Raw genomic sequence first — 6,545 nt, 5'->3', positions numbered from 1 at the left:
CAGCAGCGAGTTTTCCCTCAGTATGAAACCAAGGTTATCGAACCAGTAGGAGTCAAGGAACACGTGAAGGTTGTTGGTGATGGAATGTAGTGCGGCGCAACACCAGGGATTCCGGCGCCAACGTGGAACCTGCACAACACAATCAAAGTACTTTGCCCCAACGTAACAGTGAGGTTGTCAATCTCACCGGCTTGCTGTAAACAAAGGATTAGATGTATAGTGTGGATGATGATGTTTGTTTGCGAAGAAGAGTAAAGAACAATTGCAGTAGATTGTATTTCAGATGTAAAGAATGGACCGGGGTCCACAGTTCACTAGTGGTGTCTCTCCCATAAGATAAATAGCATGTTGGGTGAACAAATTACAGTTGGGCAATTGACAAATAAAGAATGCATAACAATGCACATACATATGTCATGATGAGTACTATGAGATTTAATCATGGCATTACGACAAAGTACATAGACCGCTATCCAGCATGCATCTATGCCTAAAAAGTCCACCTTCAGGTTATCATCCGAACCCCTTCCAGTATTAAGTTGCAAACAACAGTACAATTGCATTAAGTATGGTGCGTAATGTAATCAACACAAATATCCTTAGACAAAGCATTGATGTTTTATCCCTAGTGGCAACAAGCACATCCACAACCTTAGAACTTTACGTCACCGTCCCGCATTCAATGGAGGCCTGAACCCACTATCGAGCATAAATACTCCCTCTTGGAGTTAGAAGTATCAACTTGGCCACAGCCTCTACTAGCAACAGAGAGCATGCAAGAACATAAACAACATATATGATAGATTGATAATCAACTTGACATAGTATTCAATATTCATCGGATCCCAACAAACACAACATGTATCATTACAAATAGATGATCTTGATCATGATAGTCAGCTCACAAGATCTAACATGATAGCACAATGAGGAGAAGACAACCATCTAGCTAGTGCTATGGACCCATAGTCCAGGGGTGGACTACTCACACATCGATCAGGAGGCGATCATGGCGATGAAGAGACCTCCGAGAGATGATTCCCCTCTCCGGCAGGGTGCCGGAGGCGATCTCCTGAATCCCCCGAGATGGGATTGGCGGCGGCGGCGTCTCTGGAAGGTTTTCCGTATCGTGGCTCTCGGTACTGGGGGTTTCGCGACGAAGGCTTTAAGTAGGCGGAAGGGCGGAGTCGGAGGAGTCACGGGGGCCCCACATGCTAGGGCCGCGCGGCCAGGGCCTCGGCCGCGCCGCCCTATTGTGTCGCCGCCTCGTGGCCCCACTTCGTTTCTCCCTCGGTCTTCTGGAAGCTTCGTGGAAAAATAAGACCCTGGGCGTTGATTTCGTCCAATTCCGAGAATATTTCCTTTGTAGGATTTCTGAAACCAAAAATAGCAGAAAACAGCAACTGGCTCTTCGGCATCTCGTCAATAGGTTAGTGCGTGAAAATGCATAAATATGACATATAATGTGTATAAAACATGTGAGTATCATCATAAAAGTAGCATGGAACATAAGAAATTATAGATACGTTTGAGATGTATCAAGCATCCCCAAGCTTAGTTCCTACTCGCCCTCGAGTAGGTAAACGATAACAAGGATAATTTCGAAGTGACATGCTATCATAATCTTGATCAATACTATTGTAAAGCATATGAGATGAATGCAGCGATTCGAAGCAATGATGAAGATAATGAGTAAACAAATGAATCATATAGCAAAGACTTTTCATGAATAATACTTTCAAGACAAGCATCAATAAGACTTGCATAAGAGTTACTCATAAAGCAATAAATTCTTAGTAGAAAGCTTTGAAACAACACAAAGGAAGATATAAGTTTCAGCGGTTGCTTTCAACTTCAACATATTTATCTCATGGATAATTGTCAACACAAAGTAATATAACAAGTGCAATAGGTAAACATGTAAGAATCAATGCACGCAGTTGATACAAGTGTTTGCTTCTGGGATAGAAAGAATAGGTAAACTGACTCAACAATGAAGTAAAAGATTGGCCCTTCGCAGAGGGAAGCATGGATTACTATTTTTGTGCTAGAACTTTTTAATTTTGAAAACAAGAAACAATTTTGTCAACGGTAGTAATAAAGCATATGTGTTATGTATAAGACATCTTATAAGTTGCAAGCCTCATGCATTATACCCTATATAAAAGTTTGACGGTTTCACGCCTTGAAAACAATCGGGGCACTGTAGATGGCGTAATTATCTCCTATCAGCGTGAGACACGCCATTGCCTTTCTTCACGGTACATTGAATCGGAGTTTGAATTTCCTTTTCTCTGAACTGTACGATTTTTTTTTCCAACCTAAGGGTGACCGGAAACTGCCTTCTCTCGGTTGGTCTATCAACCTATTAGGGTGGAGGTATATTCAATGCGTGGCCCCGCCTGTGCCGCTTACCCTTCACCCTTTTCTCATCCTCTTCGCACCGCTTTGACCGAAGAGTCTAGAGGGCCACGAATTCCTAGCCACGTCTTCATCATTGTTAGGCTAGCGGTGCATGTGGAAGAAATAATGGTAGGGTGGGGAGGGGATCTGCTTCAGATATTGCTTGAGATAGAACACGGCCGCCCAGCCTGTGGATAGGGAGGTTTTGATTCACCGGCGGCGTTTGGCTCTACCAAGAGGAGGCTAGCAGGCAGCGCAGCGGGACCATCAGGATAGAGCAGCGGCGACTCCTCATTTCCTCCTCTGTTCGTCATATTGTGATTGCTTCCTCCTGCCTATGTGCATCGTTATCGGCCGCCTGCGTGTCACACTTGGTTCTTGCTTTTCCTTCTTTTTTCCATCAAAGTTTAGTGTATTATATGTTCTGTTTAGATGTTTTTTTTTTCCGTTTCTTTGATTCCACCTCCATTGATTTTGGTTTTCCCCTATTCTATTTCTTCCTCTCCAGGACCTGCCGCCCGCCACCATCCGCCCTCCTGGTCCTGGATCTTGTGTTGTCCCGGCAGACGGCTGCGCTTCCATGTCCTATCTCTATCATCGAGGGATGGGAGCAGCGGCGGTGGAGAGCGGAGCTCCACGGCTGGAGCCTCTTCCCCAGTTATTCTGCCGGCACCGCGTCCACAGAATCTAATGCGTCTATGATGCGCTGCTGCATCCCACCATTGGTGTGTTGTGTGACTGCTCAGTGGTCGCCCCGATCTCTGATGGGCTGCTGCATCGGTCCGTCGTCCTCCGCCTCCACACGACCACATCGCCCCCCACCCCAACCTCAAGCTGCCGGCTCCTAACTCGGTTGGTCGAGGTATGTGCCGTCCGCTCCGTCTCAGGTCCTCTCCCTTCCCCTCCCCTCCCCTAGCCCGCCTCTCCTTAGCCCTATATTTCTCTCCCATTATATCACCAACGGGTACCGGTATGTGGTTGCAGACGAGAGCAAAGGCGTCGATGCTAGCACGAGGATGGGGGCCACGGGATACAAAGTAGGAGCCGGATCCCGCGCTCGCTGTTGCCTCCGAGCTGCCCTACCATCGCCAATTCAGGCCTGCTGACATGGGTGCTGAGTTGCTGATGTGAGGACTGCCACAGCAAGAGAAGGTGAATGTTGCACGATTGATTATTACTCCCTCCAAGATTGATAGATAGGTTTGCAAGCGATTGTTCTGTCCCATGTATTCCTTTGATCTATCAAGTATATTTTTATTCTTATATCTGACACAAATGATACCAACTTATTACCTCAGATTTTCTAGACAGACTGTCTTAAGGATATTCGTTTGTATAACATCTACTTCTTTGTTGGGAAAAGATTAGTTGAGATCTATGCACCCATGCTATTTTTCTCATCAATTATGTATTCTGCATCAGTATGATGCCTCCTTTTCAGAGTCCCTTGCACGTTTGATGTGAGGCAAGATGATGCGTTTATTTTGGAGTATTCTGGAAGTATTAGTACTACTGTGTATACTAGAGCACAAACAATCTCTGAATTGTATCTTCATAAGTATATAGAACCTACGTACCCTGCCACCTGCATTGTGATTTATTTTTGCATTCATAATTCAGACAGGCTATTTTGACTAATGTCATCCATACGAGTTCCAAATTTACAATTTCCAGCAATGTTTGTTTCATTCATTCATGCCATTGATATATATTTGCACAATGCTTAAAGAAATTAATCAATTTTGCAGGTTTTACTAAAATATGCAGTACATGCGGACAAATACTTGATTGGCCAGCTTCCTCACTATTTGAGGTATGTTCAATGTCAAATCAACTATGGAATTACACAGATCCCACGTTTATGTAGTACATGCGGACAAATATTTGATTGGCCAGCTTCCTCACTATTTGAGGTATGTTCAATGTCAAATCAACTATGGAATTACACAGATCCCCGGTTTCATATATACATTGGAACTTCATAGGGTACAGATCCGAGTAGCATGTGGGGACATTGGCCATTGAGGTGGCTGTTGGTCCATTTGAGCTCGCTTTATGTGTCGTCTGCATTCTTCATTTCAGAGAATTAAACTTAATAAACTGAAGACACAAACATTCTTGGTACGAGTATAAGCTGACCTACTTTTAGACCAATGAGACAAAGACTAAAAAGATGCCTTGCCTCATGATATTCAAGTGTATAAATCAAATGGCCACGCTACCGTCTTATTCAATTGCAACTATTGTAATTTTGTGCCATCTTTTCTGTGATTTCTCTTGCATGTAGTTCTACTGGTAGCAGACCATATATTTGTGAGTTATTCAAGAAGTGGCTTCCTCACTCTGGCAGCAACTTTTGCACTCAGAGTGATATTGTAATGACAGTCGAGTAGTGTTGAAGCTAGATACCTGAAGTGTGGAGTATATGTAAGATCTGACCGGTGTTATGCCATTCTTTTGGTAATGAAGTAATGCACTTACTGAACTTGCGTCAGTGCAACAAGTCGTCCACAATGTTAGTACAACTTAGAGTGTGTCAGTAAATCTGTCGTAGCTCAGTTTGTAATCACTGAAACCGTTAGAACATTAGGAAGAAAGCTTCTCATATTTGGTTAACTTGATATATGTGATGTTAGCCCGTAATGACAATGACTAGAACTTGCATGGCGTGTTGTCACGCAAAACTTTGTAGTCCACTCTTATACATGGACACATTATCCAAACAACTTGATTCAACAACGACACCACAAGCCCCTTATAGCAATCGATATCACCCACGGGGCTTGAGCTGCATGTGTCTTTGCTTCCTTCTCTCGGTTATTAAGCTGTCCTAAAACGTAGCATGTTTTTCTTCTAACAATTTTAAGGAATATTTTTAATCTGAACTATTGTGTCCATTTTGTAGGAGGGTACCTTCAGCCATCAAGACTATCTCGGATGACAACACCGACATTCAGGCAACAACACTTGCCTTTTAGCGCAATTCCATCTTAGAAGAAGTTGTGCGGCAAGTAGAACAAACTAGGAAAAGGGTTTCCTGTGAAGATTATGTTCTTCCTGATAGGATTTTATTTTGCCATGGCGCTTGCTTTTGTCGCCGGACAAACAGGTCACTGGGACATACTGTGCTTTTCATTCTACACCAAAAGATGGTGTATAAAAGTGATGTTGTTTACATATTAATGATGTACAGTGTGCAATAGATATAACCACATGTAGCTCGAGGTTGTGGTCTTATGTTCTCAATGAGTGCTACCATGTAAAGAATAATTTGCAGATATGTTATATGTATATCTTTTACTCCCTCCGTTCCTTTCTATAGTGCCTATAAATTTTTGGCATTTGTTTCACAATATAAAGTTGTAGCTTGGCTTTTTTCCAATTACCCCCTCCACCGGTTAAGTCCCACACGACATGCATGAAAAAAATTCATACAAAATAGGAAACAATTAATTAAGATTCCTAATGCATGGTCCCAAAGATTGCTTAGATTTAGGAAAAAATGTTTTTCTTTCCTTAATTAAACCTGGCTGCACATATATGGAGAGTCACACAGACAGATTTGTGGGATTTGTTACAGTAAGTTAGGAAGTTATCGATTTCCCTAATTTTAGTCTGATCATCGTTCAGCCAGGGGGTCTTGTGTAAAAAATACCCGTTGCGCTAATTTCCGTGCCAAAAATCTATAGGCACTATAGAAAGGAACGGAGGGAGTATTACCTTGAAGAACACCTACAATTGTTTATGAGTTGTAACAGTTAGTGTACCTTATATTGAAAAGGCAACATTCAGGTGTTGTAAATGTCTTTTGAAATAGTCTGATGTCAAGTGGGCAGATCATGAGTATCGCGCTAACCATTCGCTTTCTCAGCACGGAAAGCGCTTCTCTTTGCCCCTCAACTTAATAAAGTATTTGCAGTATTTAGAACTTATTTGGATATCAGTATTTAGACTTATTTGGATTTATCTTTTACGGCCCCTGTCTTCACAAAGCAATCTTATATTTATTTGAATTTTAGATGATGTCAAGTACATATACTGCCTTTTCATAATTGCAGTTTTTAGAACTTTTTTAGATTTATCTTTTAGGATGACCTCTAAGTTTACCTCATATTGTTATTGTACTTTCATTTTTGTACTCT

The 6,545-nt window shown here is 42.3% G+C and overlaps 2 long non-coding RNA genes across 3 annotated transcripts; both read left to right on the top strand.

Annotated features, from left to right (window-relative positions):
- Positions 1–3,220: 3,220 nt before the first annotated feature.
- On the top strand, positions 3,221–4,216 carry LOC124682997. 2 transcript variants are annotated; one of them, XR_006996524.1, is made up of 3 exons: positions 3,221–3,265; positions 3,388–3,555; positions 4,152–4,216. It is a non-coding gene; the product is annotated as an uncharacterized LOC124682997 (long non-coding RNA). The 2 variants fall into 2 exon arrangements; XR_006996525.1 differs by having other exon boundaries at positions 3,226–3,290.
- Positions 4,210–5,709, top strand: LOC124682996. Its single transcript, XR_006996523.1, has 2 exons — positions 4,210–4,316; positions 5,309–5,709. It is a non-coding gene; the product is annotated as an uncharacterized LOC124682996 (long non-coding RNA).
- The last annotated feature ends 836 nt before the right edge of the window (positions 5,710–6,545 follow it).

This window comes from Lolium rigidum, chromosome 1 (genome assembly GCF_022539505.1).
Source record: "Lolium rigidum isolate FL_2022 chromosome 1, APGP_CSIRO_Lrig_0.1, whole genome shotgun sequence".
Taxonomy (NCBI): domain Eukaryota; kingdom Viridiplantae; phylum Streptophyta; class Magnoliopsida; order Poales; family Poaceae; genus Lolium; species Lolium rigidum.
This window is presented reverse-complemented; position numbering and strand designations above follow the sequence as displayed.